The sequence below is a fragment of the Hemicordylus capensis genome, chromosome 4 (assembly GCF_027244095.1).
Source record: "Hemicordylus capensis ecotype Gifberg chromosome 4, rHemCap1.1.pri, whole genome shotgun sequence".
NCBI classification, from domain to species: Eukaryota; Metazoa; Chordata; class Lepidosauria; order Squamata; family Cordylidae; genus Hemicordylus; species Hemicordylus capensis.
Window position 1 is genome coordinate 82,283,457 of NC_069660.1, and position 24,858 is coordinate 82,308,314.

Consider the following 24,858-nt stretch of genomic DNA (forward strand, 5'->3'; position numbering starts at 1 on the left):
CAGCTTTTTATTTAATTTTAAAATATGCATACAGCAGCTCTTGGTGAATAAGCATCATTAAAAACCATGGAAAGTTAAGCCAAAGAGATCTAATAATAATAATATTAAAGAGCTTGTCAATAGAAGAAATGTCCCAATCATTATGTTCTGTCAGGGAAAATCTGAGCTAACTAATTGTTTCTTGTCCACAGAAGAGGACAAAAATGCATTTACATGCAACTTTTAACCATCATAATTATATGTAGATTTCTCAAAAAACAAAAATATTCAAATTACACAGTATGCTGTTGATACCACATCACACCTGCCAAGTCTCTACCCCTCATATTGCTACTGGTCTAAAAAATTTATGTACGTCCTGTTTACCTCAAACTTATGCCAAAGAGTTCTGGATGACTTACATTGTTCCTTTACTGTGATTTTATCCTCACAACAACCTTTGGAGTAGGTTAGACTAAGAGATAGTGCCTGGCACTGTTCCCTCTAAGGCGTGCGCACGTGCATGCACTCACAGGTTTTTGGATGTCCGCTCAGTTCATTTTAGATCCCACTCAGGATCCGCTCTGAATGCAGGTGCACGCACACTGCCTTGATACTGCTGCCCAGAACAAAACTCATTCTGCCCAGAGATGAAAAAAATTAGAGGCACCACTGGTTCCTGGCCCAAGATCACCATTGTATTTTTCTCTTCTGTGCTGGCTTTTCATGCATTTGGATCTGCTAAGCCCATCATTTTCTCCCAGTGGTGCTATTTTTACCCCTGGACTTCAAGGCCAAAGTCCAGGGCCTCCACACCCCGGGGTGCCCCAAATCTTCTTTAGTCTGTCCTGGGTGATGTGGTCACTGCTGGTCTGCACTGCGCTGGGCAGCCGAGTGTGATTATGACCTGTGCAGGGTGCTTTAGAGACAGAGGAGGGAGTGAGGAAAGAAAAAATGTGGTATGGGAATATGTTAAGTTGCATGTTGAAATATTTCTGTTACTGCATATTTGTATAACTATACTCCAAGTGTTAAAAATACATGGGGCCTCCAGTGGGGGCCCCCCTCCAAAGGCTTTTAGGTCCAGGCCCCAAAATTACCCAAATGCACCTCTGCTCCCCCCCCCTGCCAACTTCCAAATTGCTGATGCCCCAGACTTCAATTCCATCTGGCATATATTGAGCCTGTTCTCATTACCATAGATTACTGGGTAGGAGAGGGTTGTCTGGGACAACAGGAGTCCTCCTTACCCAACAGCTCCGAACCTGGATAGCCTAGTTACACTACCCAGGTCAAAAGTGAGATAGGATGAAAAAGACACATGCCCCCCCCCTGCACTTTTTGTCATTTGTGTTGCGCCATTTTAAACTGTTCCTGGGCATTCAGTGGCCATGTTTATCATAGAGTCCTGTGGCTTGCGGGGCCAGGGAGAGGAGAACTGCTGAAGGCTGCCTCTCAGCTGCTCGCACAATGCTTTGTGGGATAGTTGGAGGCCCCAGCTCCCAATGTCTGTTTAATGTCTTTTTAACATCTACATGAAACCGCTGGGAGGGATCACCACGGAATTTGGAACTGGGTGTTGCCAGTACACTGATGACACCCAGATCTACTTCTCCATGTCAACTTCTTCAGGAGCTCGCATATCCTCCCTAAATGCCTTCCTGGAAGCAGTAATGGGCTGGATGAGGGAGAATAAACTGAAGCTGAATCCAGATAAGATGAAGGTACTTATTGTGTGGGGTCAGAACTCCAGAGACTATCTTGATCTACCTGTTCTAGATGGGGTCACACTTCCTCAAAAGGAACAGATTTACAGACTGGGAGTACCTCTGGATTCACACCTCTCCTGGTTTCTCAGGTTGAGGTGGTGGCCGGGGTGCTTTCTATTAGCTCTGGCTGATAAGCCAGCTGCGCCCATTTCTCAAGATCAATGTCCTCAAAACAGTGGTACATCTGTTGATAACCTCCAGACTTGACTTCTGTAATGCGCTCTATGTGGGGCTGCCTTTGTACGTAGTCCGGAAACTTCAGTTGGTTCAGAATGTGGTAGCCAGGTTGGTCTCTGGGTCATCTCGAAGAGACCACATTACTCTTTTACTGATTGAGCTACACTGGCTGCCAATAGGTTTCCGGACAAAATACAAAGTGCTAGTTATAACTTATAAAGCCCTAAATGGCTTAGGCCCTGGGTATTCAAGAGAGCGTCTTCTTCACTACGAGCCCCACCGCCCATTGAGGTCATCTGAGGAGGTCTGTCTCCAGTCACCGCCAACTCATTTAGTGGTTACACAGAGACGGGCCTTCTCAGTTGCTGCCCCGAGATTGTGGAATGCGCTCCCTGCTGAGATACGATCCTCCTCATCTCTAGCAATTTTCAAAAAACACCCGAAAACCCATCTTTTTGCCCAAGCTTTCTCAACTTCCTAAAAAAAAGTTTAGGTTTTAATCTCTGGCTTATTTTTAAATTTTTAAATTGTTTAATTTTTTTGTATATGTTTTTAACTTGTTTTATGCTATTGTTAACCGCCCAGAGACAAAAGTTAGGGGCGATGTACAAATCTGATAAATCCTCATCCTCATCATCATCATCATCATCATCATCATCTCTACCACTGCACTGACATATTCTAAAACCTGCCCACCACTTTCCTCAGTGATTTTTGTCTCTGCAGACAAATGATATGGGGAGATTCTGCCCATGATCAGAGCACTGGAGTGTCCCAGTATGCAACATCATGGAAAGGATTCATGATTTGATGGGGTGGGGGTTCAGAGTGTGTCAACAAATGGGGGGGGGGCTGTGGGCATGTTGTATGTGAGTAGTGTCTCCAGGTTCCATAAGAACTCAAGAGGACTTTAGGAAACATAGAGACAAAGAGGAGTGCCAGTGACCAGTGGGAGCAGGAACAGGTTAAAGAGTGGAGCTACATCCCTCCAGTGAATTAGCACTCATATAGATATGTGTGGCCAGTTTGGACAAGTGGTGGCCCACTGTGAGTGTGCTACCCTGGTTTCATTCACCCTGCGGGCCATCCTGCCCCCACATGTTCATGTGAGGGCGATTCAGATTTTCTTACAAGAAATGTAATTTTCTTACAAGAGATGTAAAAGGGCAACATGCAAATGTAAGATTTTCTGCCACCCACAACATCTCCCACCCACCCAACATGCTCCCACCCACAACATCTTGTATACCCAGCTAGTTTACAAATAGAGTGCAATTTGAGATATTAACAGAACGCATCATTAATGAATGCTGCTAAATCATCTTTGACAGTGTGGAGGTCCCATAACTACGAGACAGTGTCTCAAGTGGCAGATAATTCCTCCATTTTCATGCTTTACTCATCCCTAGTGGTGCATGGAACTACAAAGCAAGATTGGTATATTGGTCCTGTGTCTCAATGGCCAGCCAGTTTGTGGCACAGTCCTTTGAAAAAATATTTTTTGTTCTTCTGTTGGAATGCCATAGGACATTTGCACAAATTATTTGGAGGAGGGAGTAGATGGGGTGTTTATCATATTTGCAGATTACATGAAGCTGGCGGGGAATAGGTAACACCTTAGAAGACAGAATCAAAATTCAGTTCAATCTGGACAGGCTCATATATTGTGCCAGAACCAATGAGATGAGTTCAACAGAGAGAAATGTAAAGCCCTGCATTATGTTAAGAAAAGTCAAATGAACAAGTACAGGATGGGGGAGATCTGGCCTGGTAACAGTACTTGTGAAAAGGACCTACGTGTCTTAACAGACAAGAAGTCATGAGCCAGCAGTGTGATGCAGCTGCTAAAAATGCTAATGTGTGAATTAACAGAGGCGTAGTGTCCAGATCAAGAGAAGTAATTGTTCTGAATTGGTCAGACCTCTTTTGGAATACCTGCTGACAACCTGATGTACAAAGACTGCAGAGACATGATTGGGGCTTGTGCACAAACTTTCCAGTCCAAATTTTCCAACATGCACACTGTTACATAATTGGGTGAAACATCCCTGCTCTGCTCTTACTGACCCTCATTGCCATGTATCCTCTCTTCCAGAGCACAGGCAGAGTGGGGACAGTTCTCCTGGATGTACAATAGTCTGTGTAGAGGGACTGGGGGAGTTGTACATGAGCCCCAGTCACATCACTGCTGTCCCTCATTGCCTGTGCTCTTTAATCGTTAAGATGTCAGCCACTATTCTGACAGTTGTGGGGCCCTAATTTTAAGACATTGATAAACTCAAATGGGTTCAGAGAAGGTAACAAAGATGATGGGAGTCTGGAAACCAAGTACAACCCTATAATTATATGATTCTGTGTATTTGCAGCATGCTGAGCATTTCCCTAACTTTTGCATTGTCTTAAAAACAAATTAATACTGTACGATTTGCTTGGTTTCTCTCACACCATTAAATTTACTACCCCCACCAAAAAAGCTTTTGCCTTCAGGAATGTAAGTTTTGGCAACCAACAGAATTAATATAGCTTTCTTTCTAAGAGCTGCAAAAATGTGTGCGTGTGTGAGTGTTGAATTGGATCTTAATGACTTGGAAGTGTCCATTTCAGCCTGTTAATGCCTGAATGGATTGAAAAATCAACTAGCAGTAATTTTATCCCTTCAGCAAATTCAGTAAGATTTTTATTGAAAGCCTTCCCAAGAGGCTGCACATTCTATATCCCCTTTAGATATCTCACAAGGTCACTTAAAGAGTATAGTCTGGAAAGAGAGTAAGTAACTTCAATAGCAAAGCAATGACATTCCTGCAGATAGCAGATGGAAGGCACCCCTTTTCAAAGGTCTTTCCATTTACTGTCAGCAAAAATCTTCATTATAAAAGGCCACTTCCTTTTGTGAGGTACATAACTCATTGAGGTGGATCTCTATTACAATTCAGGTTTATCTTGAATCAGTCTATTAGTGGAGGACAGTTCCCTTGGTGAAGAAGATGTATAAAAGTTGTGAGGTGTAATTGAGATATAAGGAAAACACGCTTGTAATTTGTGATAGCAGGAACTTAAGTAACTTACGTTTTAAAAAGCGGGGGTGGGGGATTCTCAGGCCTCTGTGTTCTGGAGATAGTTTCTCTTTTTCCTCAGCACAGAGTTTGAGAGATGAATTGAAAGATGTGGAAGGAAATCAAGCTTTTGGAAAATGACAGATTATTTCAGTTGCACATTCATATACTAATGTAAGAATGGGAATTGATAGTTTTCCTGTTTGAAAAATATATTTTATTACATCCTTATTTTATTCTATGAGTTCAGTTGCCTGCCAGTGGCAAATGCTCCACCACCACCACCACCCCTGGCTGGCATGTGTCCCAAGCTTGCTTCAGATGCCTTCCTTATAGGACAGAAACTTCACACACACACACACACACACACACACACACACACACACACACCACTTCCCTACATTGAGAACTTGGGAGAAAGAAATGAGGGGAGGTTTCTTGCTTCAATTCCTGCAAAAACCTGCTGCCATTTTATGTAAAAACCCTCCTTTTAAGAAGGGTTGGTCTTTCCCCTTCCCACTTGGTTGTTGTGGGAAGGGGGTGGGAGTTTTGGGTGGTGGGATTCTGCTTCCCATCCCTTGACCCGATAATCTTTGGGGAGTTAAGTGCTAGCAGCCTTCCTCCTCGCTTTCCCTTGAGCCCTTTCTTGCCGATTGTGAGGAAAGGCTCGTTAAGTTTAGCTTTTAAGTTTAGCTCTCTTCCCATTTTTCAGCTTTAAAGAGATGAAACTACAGTTTTTCAGAGGCTCTCTGGCATTGTGGAAAATAAGCATGCTGCAGTTTTGTCTTTCTCTGTTCATATATTCTGTTAGCATTCAGCATTTACAAGGGGCAGGTTCGGCAGTATATATGCCCATATGGTAATAATACAAAAGTATATGCAGAATAAAGATTGATATGCAGATTTTTAAAAAGATTATAGGAAGCAACAGAAGCCTGTTTCATGGGGAGGAGGCTTGCTTGCTTGATCTGTGTAACGTTGACTGTCATGTCACTCATCTTCTCATGCCCAAGTGGCTTAGGCCCCTTTCATTCAAACTTTTCACTTTCTAGGGATAACCAAGAATAGTACCCAAATGTGTGAATAATGGTGGGTCAATGGGAATCAATGATGAGTGATCTAGGCTTTGGAAAAGCAATGTCAATGCTATTTGATCATATTTTCTCTTTGTATAGATTTGGTTTACTGTTAGACCAGAGGCGATTCCTCTCTAAGGGCTGAGAGGACACCGCCCCCTCACCATTTCAAGCACACACGACCACCATTTTGAATTTAAAAACATTACCTGGTCCTTCCGTCCTGGGACTACTTGCCTCTCTGTCTCCCTCATTGTGTTTGTGGACTGCCTGTACTCAAAACTTAGATGCTCCAAGAGCGGCAGCGTCTGCTGCTCATAGCAACCTAATTTGCATCACAAAAATTAATATTTAACACCTTTAAATCCAATGAGAAGTGCTGGCTTTATTTTCAGAAGATGTGCAGGTCTTCCAAATGTTCTCTAAGCAATAGGATCATCAGATTGAGATGTATTTGACCAATCAGAAAGCCCAGGAGGAAGGCACCAATTTTGAACAGGCAAGTGAGGTCAGTGAACATCGCCATTTTGATTGAGTTTAGGAGCGAGTAACATGTCTGTGTGAAATCAGCTGAGAGAGAGAGCAAGTAAGTATGCTCAGTGAACCCCAAGCTTCCAGCCCATGTGTTCTCTTTCCCATGAGCTGCCTGCCTTCATTAAAAAGCAATTGGACCTCAGCCTGCTCCTTTCCCTGAAGTCTGGCTGAAGTCCCATGATCCAACGTTCCTCCTCTCTCTTCCTGTCTCCCAGGTTTCCCCAGCACTCTTTCCTGGGTTTCTTCAGGGCTGTTTGTGTTTCCCCCACTCTGCCCTCCCTGTTCCTGCCTCTGCTGACAGGATGTTCCTGCTGTTCCTGCCTCTGCTGACAAGACAGTGTGCACATGGCTGGGCTCTGGACTCTTTCCCTCCCTAATCTGCAAGGAGGGAAAGGCTGCTGCAGGGCACAGGAGAAAGGTGCATAGCCCAGTCAGCAGAGATGGAGGCAGGTGCAGTCGGGAGAGAGAATTTTCTCCTGGCTGCTCCTGGCTCTGTCTTGGCTGACTGTCTCATGCACATGGCTGGCTGAGGCTTTGGACTCTTTCCCTCCCTGCTCTTTGAGGATGGAAAGGCTGCTGCAGAGCCCAGGAGAAAGGACCATTATGTAGCCCCGGTCAGCCAAGATGGAGCACCTGCCTCCATCTCTGCTGACCAGGCTCCATGCCTTTCTCCTGTACCCTGCAGCAGCCTTTCCCTCCTCACAGAGCAGGGAGGGATAGAGTCTAGAGCCCCAGCACAGCCATGTGCACAAGACGGCTCTCTCCTTGGTCTCCCTCCTCACTACTGAAGCCTCAGTCTTGCTCTCATCCCCCCACTTTAGAACTAGAAATCCTATCCCCATTTACTTGGGAGTAAGTCCCATTGAACTCTATGTGGCTTGCTTCCAAGTAAGCAGGCTTAGAACCAAGCTGTATGCTTTTCCAACTTCCCACCCACGACCCCTTTCTGTCACACCCAGTTCATTTTTCTAGGCAGTTAGATCCCCTCATCATCTCAGGCAAGTACTTCTCATTCCCTCCCCCTCATATGTCACCAGCACTTTCCCTCTCCTCTCCCTCAGCTTTTTTCCAGTGGCTCCCCAATTCACTTCCAATGCGCTTTTCTAGGCAGTTGGATGCCTTCTTTTCCTCCTCATCCCAGCACATAAATAGATCTCATGTACGGGTGCCCAGCATCAAGATACTATCCCAGTCAGTGAATCCTTCCACCTTCCACTTCTCCTCTAAGCTGTTGGAATTCTTCTCTAAGTCAGCGGCTTCCAATTTTCCTTTCTTATGTTGCACCAAGAACTCTTCCTTATGTCTTCAAAAGGCAAAAAAAAAAAAAAAAAAAAAAAAGAGCTAAGCTCTAGCCCTTGTACAAGCGGAGTTATAGAGCAAAATGTGCAGTCACTATTCATCACCAAGAATGATTTTCAAGCCAATTTACATAATATGCAATAGGTACCTGGATTTGGAAAGCCAGAATATGGCAACTCTAGTTAGGGTCCTTTTCTCCTTGGGAGAAAAGGAGATATTAAAAGCGATTTTCATATACCCTGACTTCAGATGCAAGGTCTTCGAGTGCAAAGGCATCTGGCCATGCTTGACTTTTTGAACGTCTGTTTTTGGAAACAATCTGCGTATATTCTGCTGAATTTGGATTTCCAAGCAACAAGCACCTTGTCTCATGATTTTGGACACTTAATCCTATGGATTGAATAATGACACTTCAATCAGCTTTGCACTGACATATTGTAATATTTATTGCATATTTTAATTATTTTAGCGAATTACTTTGAAATTCATTATATAATTGTATTTTTCATTCTCTCGTGTTTTTTTAAGTAGCTGGGTTGTTAAAGGGATATAACTTTCTGTTTTAATATTGTTAGGAACATAGGAAGCTGTCATATACTGAGTCAGACCATTGGTCTATCTAGCTCAGTATTGTCTTCACAGACTGGCAGCGGCTTCTCCAAGGTTGCAGGCAGGAATCTCTCTCACATCTATATTCTACAAAAGACCCATTTCAAAAATGAGAGCCACCGCTTTTCGGCACAACAGCAATGGACAATGGGCCCATCCTTCTGGTCCTACGATGGGAGCGGCAATGCTGGGGTAGCGATATTGTTCAAAGACAGACCTGATCTCAAAATCGAGAGGGTATTGGAAATTGATCAGGGCAGACTAATGTATGTAGAGTTTACTGTCAGGGGTGACCCAAGTTCGGCAACCACTTTAAGGCTTGACCGAGCCTTTAGACTCTGCACCATATATGCCCCGGTACAATCACACCTTAGGAAGGCTCTTTGGGCTAAACGAAAAGATATATGTGACACCAAGCGCCACCTCCTGATCGCGGGGGATTTTAATAACAGAGCCCAACTGAGCGACAGGAAAGCCTTTTCGGGAGGTCTCCCAGTCTCCCCCTCAAATCCCTCTCTAACAAATGAGGAAAAAGCTCTCCAACGGTTTCTGAGTGAGACTCTGGGTTTAGATGATAAGGCCTTGGGGGTATATAATAATTTGGATTTTCCCCCAGTCCGTCACGAAGAGAACTTTAAATCGCAGTATAGACATAAATTTAAAACCGGAGTCAAATTTACATATTACCACCCGAGATCAGCTAGCCAACTAGATAGACTCTGGGCTCCCCCTTCTTTTGAAGTCTACCGGTGTAAACTAGTACTTACCCCATGGTCAGACCATGCGGCTGTGGGATTTATTTGTAATCTCTCTGAGGTAATTCCACATGGTAAGCCCTTGTGTTGATTACGCCCAAAAATGTTAAGTGATGAATATCTCAAAGGTGTCCTTTAATCAGAACTGAGGTGACAGATCCCTTGGCTATTAGAAGCAGAAGATGATCTTTTGGGAGCCTGGGAGACACTTAAAAAGAGGGTGGGCTGCCGTACTAGGGCAGTGACCAGCCGGACATATAAGATAGGGGTCAAAAATTATCAGAAAGCGATCACCCAACATCTGAGGATTGTTGATAAGATGAACAGGGCAGAATCCTTCGACGAGGAATCATGCCGCCACTACAAAGAGACAATCAGGACATTTCAAAATGAGCTGCGGCACAGGCATTTAGAAAATAAGCGGTATCGCTTCAAAGGATCTATAGTTGAAAAAGGGGAGTGGGCAAAGGACAAGATGCATGCATCTAGTTTGACATTCCAAGTCCTGCGATCGGATGGAAGTAGCCCACTAATGGCCGACCCCCATGATATGTTAAAGATCATGGCCCAGTTTTATACAAACTTGTATGCATTGAAGGATATTTCTGTAAAGGACATTCAATCCTATCTAGATAGGTTCTGCAGTCTGAATGAATATGGTCTCAGCTATTCCCTCACTGAGGGAGAAAAAGCTCTTTGACCCATCCTGTAACGATAAAAGAGGTCAGAGCAGTTATCTCAGCGGGAAAGAACACATCAGCCCCGGGGCCTGATGGTCTGACATGGCCTTTCTATAAGATTTACACAGACCAGCTGCTACCAGTTTTAGTAAAATTATTTAAATTTGTCCTAGACAATGGGCGTTTTAATAGGTCCTTTGGGGACGGCCTCTTAATCCCCCCCCCAAGAAAGGTGACACCACTTTACCACAAAACTGGAGACCGATAACCCTCACAAATATCAATTACAGAATCTTTGCCAAAATCCTAAATAATAGATTGGTGAAAGTAGCCCCTAAATTGGTCCACAGCTTGCAGACAAGCGCTATCTTGGGAAGAAAGATGACAGACTCATTGTGTCTGCTGAGAGAACTTTTTTACTCTATACAGAATGAAAGTTGGAAAGGTCACCTCCTCTTATTGGATCAAGTTAAGGCCTTTGACAAAGTGAACCACAATTATCTGTGGACATTGTTGAAAGCTAAAGGTATACCACCCCTCTTCCTTACTTGGATACAGCTGCTCTATATGAATGCAAAGGTGACACCACAGATTAATGGATGGCGGGGCGACCCGATCACTTTGCATTCGGATGTCCGCCAAGGATGCCCACTGAGCCCATTACTTTATGTTTTTGCCCTGGATCCGATCCTGATTAGGATTCAGAGAGAACCCCATCTGCAAGGATTCTCGGTCTCTATCCCTCCGCCCTGCGAGATCTTCCCGGGAGGGAGGAGGAGGGAGAGTGATGGGGTAGTCGAACCACCTGTCCACTCAGAACCGCATTCTGAGTTTAGGGTAAAATTTGTAACTCATGCCGATGATGTTACATTACTGTTATCAGATGAAAATGAAATCTCTGTAATACTAGACCTCTTCTGGGAATATGGCAAGATCTCGGGCTCAGAATTAAATGCTGACAAAAGTGTTTTTGTTAAAATGGACCCGGAACGCAAGCAACTCTCGTGCCTACCCATCTCTGAATGTAAAAGCGAAAGGAGCCCCAGAGTCCAAACTGAAGTGGGTAGATACAGTAAACATTTTGGGGACTGAATGTGGGATTAAGGAAAAAGTCTGGGGGGGGGGGGGGGAATTGGACAGATTGGGAAGAAAAAGTAATGCTTAAAATCACCATGTGGAAAAAATGGAGCCTTGCCATGTACCAGAAAGCAGTTTATATCCGGACTTACCTGATACCCCCGGTGCATATCCTGGCGGTAGTCTATCCTCCCCCACTCGATCTCCTTCAGAGAGTTGAAAGCCAGATCTTCCGTCTAGTATGGCACACAGCGTCCTTCCCTTTGGCCCGTGCGGTAGCATTTAAGGAGGTTGAGTGGGGAGGCCTAGCCCTACCTGCCCTGCAACCCTATTTTGTAACTGAATTCATGTCCTACAATTTTGGAAACTGGATTTTCGTGAATGTCCATAATATGTCCAACCTCCTGCAAAAAACCTGGGTCTTGCTTTTCGCTCTGCGTTGGTGCAAGTCAGCATGGGGCATAGCATGGTGGGGGAAAGGATCTTTCAATGGTAATATCACAAAAGTATTGAAAAGAGAACACCCGGACTACTTGAGAGATTTGTTATTCACACTTTAAAAATGGAAGGTTGAACCGGATCTATTTAAAGGATCCTCCTCAGTTAAGCAGCTAAGGAAAACAATTTATGGAGAGATTCTAGAAGTGGGTTTTTTAAAACCTGATTTAGAACGTAAACGCTACAAACACCACACCTCACAGTACTTGTTGCAACCCGATCACCCTATCGCTCTATTTAAGGAGAAAAAAGTCCCTTTCCATTTATGGTAAACAAGGTGGCGCTTATATCACCAAGTACTGCCACTTAATGCGGCTAAGCCATGGCTCCCAGAGGACGAGCAAGAGTGTCCTAGAATCACCTGCAAACAGAAAGCTAGTGAGCTAGGCAAAACATTCAGGGAAACCCACTCACATTTCTTAAAAGAGTGTGTGGTAGCCAAAAGAGTGTGGCAGGGAGTAAGCAAGCTGTTAGAGTGGCCTGATTTGGAAAAACAGACTTGGGAAGAACTAACCTTGGGTTTGAGTGATAGAACCTCTTTTCAAGGTCCCAGAAAGAAACCTTCAAGGAAGCGGGATGGAACGGGTGCCCTCATACTAGGGAATTGGAATGTTCCCCTTCTCATAATCAGGTTAGTAAACCTGTATGTCATTTATGCAATTCTCCTGCAAAGGAATAGGGAGGGAAGACGCGACTAAGAGGTTCACGCAGATGAGACAGTAAATCTCTTCTGGAAAGGTTTGTATGGTTATGTGCAAAAAGACAAGAGTATCTCTTCTAAACAGCAATGGGACAAATTATGGAAATGGACGTTGGACGTAACCCCCCCCCCCCCGATTACCGGATGTGCTTTGTAATACCCCACCCCCAAGTTACAGTACTACCTGCATATACCTCATAACCTTGTGGGTTTCCAAATCCTTGTGTGTAAATCTTTGTAGATATAGCATATACAAACAACCACTTTGTATATAATTGTGCTTTGGAAACATACTGTATGCTTTGGTAGTTTGTTGGTTCAATAAAAAAATCTTGTCCTATTAAAAAAAAAATAAAAATCTTGTCCTATCTTGGAGAAGCCAGGGAGGGAACTTGAAACCATCTGCTCTTCCCAGAGCAGCTCCATCCCATGAGGGAAGTATCTTTCAGTGCTCATACTTCTAGTCTGCTATTCACATGCAACCAGGGCTTACCCTGCTTAGCTAAGGGGACAAGTCATGCTTGCTACCACAAGACCAGCTCTCAATTAATTGTAAAAAAAAAAAAAAGGTTGTTGTTTGACTAGATGTTAATGTGCTTTCGCAGTGCTTTGCTCGTTTGGATTCTTGCAGTCAAAAAGCAACCTCCTCCCCACCCCAAAACTATCTATAAGCCCAATGAGGGTGGAGTAAGATGCTTGCTGTGTGACTGGTTTTGTACATTTCTTACTCAGTTGCTGAAATTTGCTCTACTGATTTTACTATGATTTATATTGAAAGAGATTGGGCTGCACTGGTTTTTATGATCATATTGCTTTATTTATTTCTTGGAGAGGTTCAGTTTTTCTGTGATTCTTGTGCCTAGTTTCCTTTAAAATTATTGTCTGAAGTGTGTCTTTATATTTCTGTTTTAACTTTAGTGATCCTCAGACTGATTTGCCTTCCATCAGGTTGTTAACCTTGTGTAGTGTAGAAGCAAAACATAACCACCTGCTTGTGTTTATTATTGAATATGGTGCATAACCTAAGACAGATGCTTACGATTTCTTTGTCTATTGAATGCTCTTTTGGAGTGTTCTGGTTTTGCATGTGAAGCCTTTTACAAAAAGAACAAAATAAAACCTAAAAACAAACGTATACAGTGTACAGTCAATATAACAAATTTACCTGCCTTTCATCTTAACATTTGTTACTCATATATTTAAACATTTTTATATATCTGCAAAGTGTATTTATTTGGAAGAAGATATCTAGCCTTCCTTTCAATACAGATTCTTACAATGGCTGGGTTCACATAACTCACAGATCCTGGTTAAAAAGTTAATCAGGATTGGTAAGCCCAGTAGATCTGGCTGTGTGAAAACAAAATCACAAAGTAAACCTGGTCAAATAAATTGCAGGTGCCCGGGGCAGGCAGAGAGCAGTACCCAGTTGTACAGCAGGAGAGGGTTCCCTTGCATGCATACTTTGTGTTGCATAGTGTCCTCTACGTTACAGAGATGGTTCATAGAAGCAGCACTGTTGAAAAACCTGTGATTTTTCTCATTTTTATTTCTTCCTGAAATACTCAGGCAGGGAGAGCTGCCCTGGTGCTTTCAGAATGCACTTGCTCTCCATGGAAGCAGCCTTCTGTCACTGTTCTGTACTTTATTTGTGACTTATACATATCTTTTCATTTTTACATTTATAGTCTACGCTTCCTCCAAGAAGCAGAGTGCAGTACTTTGTTATATTGATCTGCCCAACAAGCCTGTGAGGTAGGTTATGCTGAGAGATTAGTGAATGTGCCAGTGAGTTTCCCCCACCGTTGGCCCCACCTTCAGTGACGTCCGCCATTGGCCCCGCCTTCAGTGATGCCCACTGTTGGCCCTGCCTCGCGCCCCGTCCCAAGAGCCATCACCCGCCACTGTTTTAAACAGAAATTAGAGGCAAAGAACTTCAACAAAATGTCTTTAAAAAAACAACAGTTCAGATCTTTTACATGAGACAGTAGGGATTTTTTTTGGAGGTGGATATACAGACTTGTGCCTGCAGAAGCATGGAGGTATAATATAGGAAGTGTTTCATATGTTTGTCTTTCGCAGTGAAGAAATATCTTTTTGCTCTTGTGAGTTTTGTCAAAACTTTTCTTTCTACTTCTTACTGTCCATCTTTATCTTTCTTAGATGTGAAATACCTGTTCTTTTTAAAGCCACACTTTGGATGGTATACAGGTCAGAAAAATGCACAGTGAACTTTGTACACCATTATTTGCAGAACAGAGTTGTTGTTGTTTATTTACGATCTTAGATCAAACATCAATATATGCAGAATATACACAGTAAAAAGAAAATAATAGAAACAAAGTCTAAAATGTCATCAAATATATAAAATCAGGAATCTTTGACAGTAACCAATTGCTGTGCTCTAGCTTCTCTTAGTTTGGTCAATGTGTAACAAAATTTAGCAACCGCCAGGGATATTGTTGGGTCCCTGTCTTCTAATAAGCATATAAGAATTGTCTCCACTGAGTGGCTTTGGAGATCTTTCAGATACTGAGATAAAAATAAATCTCTCTCATCTGTATAAAGTGGGCAGTGTAACAGTAAATGCGTCAGTGTTTCGGGAGCAGCTCCGCAAAGGCATAGTCTCTCCTCATAGGGTTTTCTCTCAAATTTCCCTTTGCAGAACAGACTTCCTGTGGTCTCTCCCAGGGAAAATAGAGCAAGGTTGGACAAGTATCTCTAGGCTACTGGTTCTGGGGGCACCACCAGACAGCCCAAGCAGCCACACAACGTGGGGTTTGGGAAGAAGGGTGTGACCAGGATAAAACCTGGGCTACCTTGGTGCAGAGCACTGGGCTCAGGACTGATCCCAGCGCTCCACCAACCAGCCCTACCCAGGTACGGCTGTCCAAGCCTGGGTAGGGCTGCTTGTGTAAACGTCTTTACAGAATCACTAGCATTAACTACATGCTGCTTGGGCCAGCGGAGAGACTGGGGCGTAGGAAGCTCACTGGTGGCTGAGGGACAAGGTTCAGCCAGCAGCCCTCATGCCACTGGAAAGTGGAGCCCAAGGGACAAGATGCAGCCATTGACCCCCACACCACTGAAAACTGGTGTGTACATGTTTCGCATGGGCGCACCCTGACCAGAAAAGGAAGTCCTCCAGCATCCGATAATGCACCACAACAGGAACGTGGTGCATTGGGGGGTTTCCCCATGGCCAGGTGCTCCTGCCGCCTAGCTCTGTGGTTGCTTGGGGAAGTGCTGACGGTTGTGCATCAGGAAAATGGCCAAGCAGCCCCTCTCCCAGGGAGTGTTTCCGATACTGGCCGTGCCCACTGTGTCTTATGTTGGTGCAGGGTACATGGTCAGGGTGCCCACAGGATATGTTTTTGGGTATAAGAAGTCCCAGTTTCATGATCCAATGTGCTCTTTGTGTGCCATTCACCGGGGAGTCACCAGCTGCTGTTTGGACAATTTATTGTCCACAGGCCATGCCAGGCTGTGCTCAGTACTTTGTGCCACCCTTCACATCGGCTTTCTTGCCCAGCCTGATCTGCCTACTCTTCCTCACTTATATAGGAAGCTGATTCCACAGAGTAAGCACCCTCGTGGATTCATCTCTCTCAACTAACCCCTCCAACCCTCTTACACCCTCCTTTGCCCAAGCTGTCCCTGAGGAATGAGGTCCCTCGGTGGTTCCAGGTTTCTTGAGATCCCTTTATCTAGATAGGTGATATGAGTGTTTGGGCCTTGTTGGGCCCAATTCTATCTCTACTCCCCTTTCTTAAATCCAGCAGCCTCCTTCTCTAAAACGCATTTCTCTTGCCTGCCTGGGAACTTATGCAATTAAGACTTTAAGCTAAAACCCCTCATTGCAGTTAAACGTATTTTTGATAATAATATTGCATTATTATTATTATTATTATTATTATTATTATTATTATTATTAAATATTTATACCATGCCCCTCCAGTGCACTACTGCTCGGGGAGGCTCACAACAATAAGATAGACACAGATACAATAAAAGTCAAAAAATTAACTAATTTTTTTTAAGAAGTCAGATTAAAAACCACAATTATTAGGTTCAAATTAAAACTTAAAATTATAAAAAGTAAAGAAGCTTTAGTCCCTGCCAAATGGATCTCTGTTAGTGGCGGGGTCATGAGCAGGGCCTGAGATGATGAGCAGAGGGCCCTGGCAGATTCATATGGGCAAATGCGGTCCGACAGGTACCCCGGCCCAAAGCCGTGTAGGGCTTTAAAGGTCAATACAGTAGTCCAATCTACTGTAGAGCGCATTGCAGTAGTCCAGTCTGGATGTTACCAATGCATGAGTGACTGAGGTCCGGTCTGACTTCTCCAAGTAGGCTCACAGCTGGCATACCAGTCGTAATTGGTAAAAGGCACTTCTGCACACCACTGCCACCTGCGCCTCCAAGGACAGTGTTGGGTCCAGAAGTACCCCCAAGTTGCAGACTTTGTCTTTCAGAGAGAGCGTGACCCCTTCCAAGACCAGATTTACCTCATTACTCAGATGATCAGGTCTACCAACCCAGAGCACTTCTGTGTTATCTGGATTGCGTTTCAGCTTGTTTGCCCCCAGAACAGCTTCCAAGCCCCAGTTCAGAGCATCCACTGCCTCCCTGGTATCTGCTGACTTAAAAGACAGGTATAGCTGGGTGTCATCAGCATATTGATGGCACCGCAGCCCACACCTACGGATGACCTCTCCCAGGGGCTTCATGTAAATGATAAACAGCACGGGGGACAGAATAGATCCTTGTGGCACCCCATAGGCCAAAAGCCACACATTTATTTAACCACATATTTATTTCCGCTGTACCTCTCCCTACAATAAATACTTTTTTGCTTTTGAAACTTAAATCTTGTCTCAGTTCAGTCATTTCCTGAGTCCACAAGTTTGTGCAAATTAAATCTGATGTGGAACTCTCCTTTCTGAGCTAATTTTTCCCGTGTAAGCCCAAACATAGATTTAGGGGAGTTCACCAATCACCCTGGGGCAGTTTGATTAACACCTTCTTTGCCAAAAATTTACACTCCCTGCCTAGTTTTATCCTGCTGTTATCCTCATCATTGCAACATTTTGAGTGCAAACAAATCAGGAAGAAGAAAATGTTGTGTGTTGATAGAAACATTGGAATTAAATCTAATAAAGCAGTAATAAGATTCATCATTCATTCCTTACATGTGAATTGATTGTACTTCATGACAGGATCAAGGTGAGTGAAGTGGCTGTGTGACACTGTAAAAGATTGTTTCATGACCAAGCTGCTTCCCTCTGCTCTTGATGTGGTTTTGTGCCATTCAGTCTGTAATCCCTGATGAGAGTCAAACTGCTAAGATTATTCCTCTAAGTATGGCATACATTTCAATTACGGGAGAGATATGCAAACCACAGTTTCCTTATCTCCACATTTAAAGTCTTTTAAATGGACTGAGAGATGGTCCCCTACAGCTTTTGGTGTTCGGTGTGCAGTGCACTGCTGCTTGCATACTTCCAGGCCCAACATAGCAGTAATTGTTTAACAAGACTTTTTAAAAGCTCTGTATCAATGAAAAGGTCTTGCTTGGTGAGCAGTAACACCTTAAGAAACTCAATAAGGCTATTCACACGATTAGCCTAGTCCAGGCAAGGGCAGCCCAGCTGCTCATGTGGAGTGCTGGGATCGGTCCCAGTCCCAGTGCTCCTGCCCCCGCTAGCCCGACTTTCTGCCCTGGATGTTAACACCATCAACTGCAGAGGTTAAGTGAACCCACGGTTCACTTAACCTCTGCAGCTGATGGTGTGCACAGTCACCGCTGGGTCAGAAGGCTTCTCCCCTGTCTGCCGCCATTTCCAGGTGTGAGCTGGTGGGGAGGTGTGGCTGTGCTCATGGTGCAGAACATCCTCAGATGCAGGAGGGGGAAGTCCTTCCGCTCCCAACTCTTGCCTTCTCCGTGCCACTGTTCATTTGGGCACTAGGGATGCACACAGAACTTGTATGAGGCAGCTCGAGGGTGGAGGGGGGATAACTTTAAGGACTGGGGCAGGTACTATTATGCCCCTGCCGTGTTTCTCCCACTGGTGCTGCAGTTTAATAGGGTCCGGCTGGGTGGTAGCGTACCTCCCTACTGCCCTGTTGTCTCTTCGGACAAGAAGTACCCAGTGTGTGTGCACACATCAGGCGCATCCAACATGCGCACCGGGTACTTCCAGTCACTTCTGGTCCGAGGAGGCAACGGGGCATCCGGGAGGTATGCTACCACCCCGCTAGACCCTTTTAAACTGCAGCGCCAGCGGGGGAAATGCGGCAGGTGTGTGGCTTCCCCCCTACCTTCGAACCAGTCAAACAGCTGTTCTTCATCTGCTTTTTTACAAAGGTGGCACTTGCTGTTTGTTGTTGATTTTTTGACTTTTACTCTTATTGCATTTGTTCTTAGTGCCTGTTCTTGTGCAGCCAGTATTAAACCCTCTGTTTATTTCTTCAAGTTGCCATTCTTAAGCCATTGCCAGGTCTTGGTGATGTCTGATTTTCCACTTATATTGTGCAAATATTGACCATGCAGTGGCTTATTTTTCCATTTTTCTGCTCGGTTCTTGACTTGTTCTTTCTTGTAGGCCTGCTTTGTTTCGTTGGTGTTGAATAGTTTCTCATTATTGACCATTTGAAGTGCATCTTCTTCACTGTCCTTGATATATTCTTCAAGGCCTCTTTTCTCCTCCTCTACTGTTTGATGGACTTATTATTATTATTACATTCTATATCCCACTTTTCCTCCAAAGAGCCCATAGCGGTGTATTACATACTCAAGTTTCTCCTCACAACAACCCTGTGAAGTAGGTTAGGCTGAGAGAGAAGTGACTGGCCCAGAGTCACCCAGCAAGTATCATGGCTGAATGGGAATTTGAACTCGGGTCTCCCCGGTCCTAGTCCAGCACTCTAACCACTACACCATGCTGGCTCAGCCAAGTTAATCAAATGCTGCTAAGAAAGTATAAAAAGAAATAATATTTCTACAGAAATTCTACATTAAATTCCCTATTTAATAATTTTTCCTAATTTCCCAAATTTAAAATACCAGGCTTCTCAGAAGTTTTGTTGCAGTTGAATAAGAATTCTCAGAGTTCTCAGAAATTTCTCTGTCTACTTTGTTTACAGTATTTACAGATAGCCTCAAATATTAAGAAAGAAAGAAGAAAAAACAAAACAAAAAAAACCCTGTCTGGAGACAATACCAAATGTCATTTAATTATAAGCAACATAAAATGCAAAATAAACATGGGATGAGATAAAGTCAGAGGCTAGGCACATTCCAAGATCTTTCTTCAACATTCAGCCCAGATATTCAGTCCTCTCAAGATAATTAATCTTTGGGGTCCCCCTCGTAACAAGGATATTCCAGCCAACAAAGGGGGCGGGGGCGGAGAATCCAATATCCAGAAGCATTCAGGAATATAGTCCTCAAAAGGAGAGATTTGTAGCTTAAAGTTCTGCTTATCCCATTACACTTGTTCATAGGTCATTGTCCATCCATTCAAAAATAGACATGAGTAATTAGGAGGAAGGATCAAAGATGGTTGTGTAGTTGTGGATGATTGCCACTTATAGAGGGAGGAAACTTGTTAACAGCAGAGTTGAATAGCTGTGATATCTGTATAGTATACATAGAGAGGACAGAAGGATAGCTAGTTTGAGATGGCTAGTGTTTTTTCTAAGGCGTGCACTTGTGCACACACTCACACATTTTTTAACATCCGCTCAGTTAATTTTAGATCCCACTCAGGTTGAATCTGGAAGGCCGCATTCTGAATGCACGTGCTCACCCACTGCCTTGATAATGCTGCCCAAAACAAAACTCATTCTGTACACAGATGAGAAAAATTAGAGAGAACACTGTTTGAGATGCTAAACTTAAGACCTTGGCTGTTTTTCAGACAAATATGGGTGCACTATTGTCTCCAGGTACACTATAGTGAATATGCAGAACAGCAGGGCACAGGCAATTATTTTGTACTGTTTTCCTTTAGCTATACCTCACTGAACAACTCGTTTAATCTAATCCTTCCAATACTGTTAAGCTGAGTAAGGCATTGTTGCCATTACAGTACCTCCCAGCAATTTGTCTACTATGCTGTGTGTGTATTTTATCATCAGATATATAATCATCAACAACTATGACAAATATTTATATACCACTTTTTAATAACAGTTTCCAAAACAGTTTACATAGAGAATAATAAATAAATAAGATAGCTCCCTGTCCCCAAAGGGCTCACAATCTAAAAAGAAACATAAGATAGACACCAGCAACAGTAATTAGAACTATTGTGCTGGGCGTGGATAGGGCCAGTTACTCTCCCCCGCTGAATAAAGAGAATCACACCATTAAAAAGGTGACTCTTTGCTTAGTTAGCAGGGGTTGTTTTCCTTTAGCCATACCTCACTGAACAACAACAAGTTAACTGGCTGCTCATTCTTTCCTTGTCTCGTGTAATATACAGGCTGACTGGTGTGCACTGGAAGGAGGCATTTGAAAATTCAAATTATGATCTTAATGTTCAACTCAGTTTACCAAATGGCCCCGCTTGTGCACCTTTTTTACGTGGTCAGAGTTAAATGATCCTCCAAAAGGCTCTCTCAAAATTGGGTGAGTGGGCAACACAATGGCATATGCAGTTCAGTGTCGGCAAGTGTAAAGTGATGCACATTGGGACAAAAAACCCCAACTTCAGGTATACATTGATAGGATCTGAGCAGTCAGTGACTGACCAGGAGAGGGATCTTGGGGTCGTAGTGGACAGCTCGTTGAAAGGGTTGACTCAGTGTGCGGAAGCTGTGAAAAAGGCCAATTCCATGCTTGGAAACATTAGGAAAGGAACTGAAAATAAAACGGCTAATATTATAATACCCTTATACAAAACTATGGTGTGGCCGCACCTGGAGTACTGCGTACAGTTCTGGTCACCACATCTAAAAAAGTACATGTTAAAACTGGAAAAGGTGCAGAAGAGGGCAACCAAGATGATTAGGGGCCTAGAGCACTTTTCTTATGAGGCAAGGCTACAACACCTGGGGCAATTTAGTCTAGAAAAAAGATGACTGCAGGGAGACATGATAGAAATCTATAAAACCATGCATGGTGTGGAGAAAGTGGATAGAGAGAAATTATTCTGCCTCTCACACAACACTAGAACCAGGGGTCACCCCATGAAATTGATTGCTAGAACATTTAGGACAAACAAGCAGGTACTTTTTCATACAACGCATAATCAACTTGTGGAATTCTCTGCCACAAGATGTGGTGACAGTCAACAACCTGAATGGCTTTAAGAGGGGTTTGGATAACTTCATGGAGGAGAGGTCTATCAACGGCTACTAGTCAGAGGGCTATACGCCACCTCCAGCCTCAGAGGCAGGATGCCTCTGAGTACCAGTTGCAGGGGAGTAACAGCAGGAGAGAGGGCATGTCCTCAACTCCTGCATGTAGGCTTCCTGCGGCATCTGGTGGGCCAGTGTATGAAACAGTGTATGGGTCTTGGGCCTGATCCAGCAGGACTGTTCTTATCTTCTTTATAATGAATAATGTGTATGGTGCACCAAAATGGTTGCTGTATCATCATCATCATCATCATCATCATCATCATCATCTTAAGTAGTAAACATATTCCTAAAGATCCTTAGTGAATGCTGTTTGCTCTTGTTAATAGCACATAAAAAGCCAAGTGTAGGGCCTGGTTCTTCTTAAAACACCAAATTTCTTCAATGGTGCAAGTGCACTTTGTTTCTAGACATTCCTAGTAAGTTTTTGTTCCTCTTCCTGTGATTAATTAGCATTATTGACTTCTTGGCCTACAAATGCTAGTGAAGATTAAGACCTTTTTCTCCCTTTAAAAGCAAGTCTTTGTTCCTATATGGTAAAACCTTGTTCTGCCTCCCATGACAGATAAGATGCAACTAGACAAACACTGCCAAATCCTTGGAGTTCTAGAGAGGGATTCCTATTTTGTTTCTCAGTGGAAGAGAGATAGTTTTAATCTTTTGGTCAGAAACTGCCAGATCTGGCAGGAAAATTTTTTTCATCAGTAGCCTAATATACCCTGTCCTCATTTTGGTGCTCAAACTGATAGAAGTTAAAGTGTGTTCTTCCCTTTGTGTGCCTTGTTCTCTGTTTTTTGTTTGACTTCTCATTTAGCCCTTTCAGGTGCTGCTTCAGGATAGTGACCCACTTATTAGGTTTGTTTGAGGAGAGATCTCAGTCTTCCTTTTAAATATGCTTGTGAGAGAAAGCTGCTGTTTGGAAGAGGATTGCTCATGTTCTACCTGAGTTGCCATACCTGTCCTGTCAAACTGCCCTGAGCCATTTTTGGAAGGGCGGTATAGAAATTGAATAAATAATAATAATAATAATAATAATAAGAAGAAGAAGAAGAAGAAGAAGAAGAAGTCGTCCTTGGGAAGTACTCGATGTCTGTATAAAACAAACCAGTCAATAACACCTGTCTGAGTGTGTAAACAATAATAACAATAATATAATAATTATTATTATCATTAATATTAACAACAACAACAACAATGCACCAGATATAACTGTAGTTGAGAAGAAAGAAAAACAAGTTAAAATAATCGACATAGCAATACCAGGCGATAGCAGAATAGAAGAAAAAGAAATAGAAAAAAATCACAAAGTAAAAAGATATTGAAATTGAAAGGCTGTGGCAGAAAAAGACCAAAATAATCCCAGTGGTAATTGGCACCCTAGGTGCAATTCCAAAACAACTTGAAGAGCACCTCAACACCATAGGGGCCACAGAAATCACCATCAGCCAATTACAAAAAGCTACTTTACTGGGAACAGCCTATATTTTGCGACGATATCTATAATAACCAACAGTACTGATGATAAAATTCAGCCATCCCAGGTCCTTGGGAAGGACTCGATGTCTGGATAAAACAAACCAGTCAATAACACCTGTCTGACTGTGTAAACAAGAAATAATAATAAGAAATATTGCTGAGGAAGCACTTGATACTCTCCAATCCAGCCCTTAAAAACAATCTGTCATTTCACCACAGAATGCCAGAATTTCAAACAAAATTATGCACATTTGTTTATTCAATTTAATTTGAGCGTTCATAGTTAACTTAACAGGGGGAGATTCTCTTGATCATAATGATGTCCTCTTGGGATGTGCACGGAACAGGCGGGGTCCAGTTCGAAAGCAGGGGTGGGACAACTTTAAGGGCGGGGGAGAGTGCGCTTACTCCGCCCTCTGCTTCCCCCCTGCCGGCGCTCGCTTGAAAACCAGTCCTTTGGGTCGGCAGCGTACCTCCCTGTCCACATTTCGAACCAGAAGTAAGCAGAAGTAGCTTGCTCATGTACCCCATAAAAGGGCCTCCTAACAGGTTCGTGCATATCCCTAATGTCCTCCGTGCTCCGATTTAGGAGACTTAGCTATGATTTGTGCAGAAGTTTTAGGATTTTGCATGTTCTGCAGTGCTGCAAGAGTTTATTTTATTTATTTAAGGATTTATACTCACCCATCCAACCTAATGGTCTTCAAGGCAGCTGCAATGGATTGTTAAAAACAACCACTTTCCACAAATAGCTTGTCAGCCTTCCAGCTGATGATAGAAGCCACAGGATGATTTTATTTGATTTTGTCAAGGGTGGTTCCCCCCATGAGGCAAAATGAGGCACTCACCTCAGGTGATGCCCCTTTGGGGTGGCAGAATGCACCACTGCCACCTCTTCTTCCTGTGTGTGCTTCTGGCAGCTGGCAACATACCACCCTGCCCCCATCCCTGAGTGGGAGCCAGCACAGATGTCACCCCATCCTTCAATGGACCAACCCTCACTTTACATGCCCTGGAGACACATCCTTCCTCCCCGTTGCCAGCCCCAGGGACTGGCCCTGAGGAAGGCATCGTTGAGTGTGCCTTCCGCAGCAATGGCTGCTTAGCCAACAACATAGCTTATTCTCTCCCACTCCCACTGCCTGAAGAGACAAAGTGCCTCAGTCACTGAGGCTGATGACAAGGAAGAAAAGAGCAGTGCTTGGACATGTGAATTGGAGGGTAGAGCCCGTGAGGGAGTGGGACATTTTAAATGCTGGCTTCTGCCGTGGGGGTGGAGTACAACCAGCATGTTGCTGTTTGCCTAAAGCTGTGAATGGCAACTAGGTGGCACTGACATTTGCCATCTCTGGACAACTGGCAGAGTGCTTTTTCTGGCAGAGAGGAAGGAAGCCAGCTCCCTGCATCTTCTCTTTGTCTGGCTAATGGATGAGGCCCGTTTGGTTTTCCCTTTGCTTTTGTGGGTGGCAGGGAATGCAACCTCCCAGTGAGGTTGGAAGCAGAATGGACTCTAGTTGATATCTCAAATGTTTCTGGAGCATTTCTGCTGCAAAGGCCAATCAATACTTAACTTTAAATATTTCAGATACAATAAGGCCAATCAATACTTAACTTTTAAAATTTCAAATACAATGAGTATCCAAGTTTAAATGGCAAAATGCAAACAAAATTATGTTCATTACAAAAGCAGCACATACATTTGAACACCTGGATGTTCCCCTAAATAAAGTGAAAATGGGAGCACAGTGTTTTCCTCATTGCTGCTTCCAGTAGTGGTGTGCACCAACCGGTCTGGAGGCCATGTTAGAGG

At 43.6% G+C, this 24,858-nt stretch overlaps 1 protein-coding gene across 22 annotated transcripts in view; it reads left to right on the top strand.

Moving 5' to 3' along the window:
• PTPRF (protein tyrosine phosphatase receptor type F) overlaps nucleotides 1-24,858 on the top strand; it is a 759,513-nt gene that overhangs the window by 278,286 nt on the left and 456,369 nt on the right. The window contains exon 3 of one of the 22 annotated variants that reach the window (XM_053244732.1): nucleotides 13,895-13,961. The exons of the other annotated variants lie outside the window; for them this stretch is intronic. The gene's annotated coding sequence lies outside the window, so the exon portion shown is untranslated. The remainder of the gene's footprint in view (nucleotides 1-13,894; nucleotides 13,962-24,858) is intronic. 22 annotated transcript variants of the gene reach the window in all.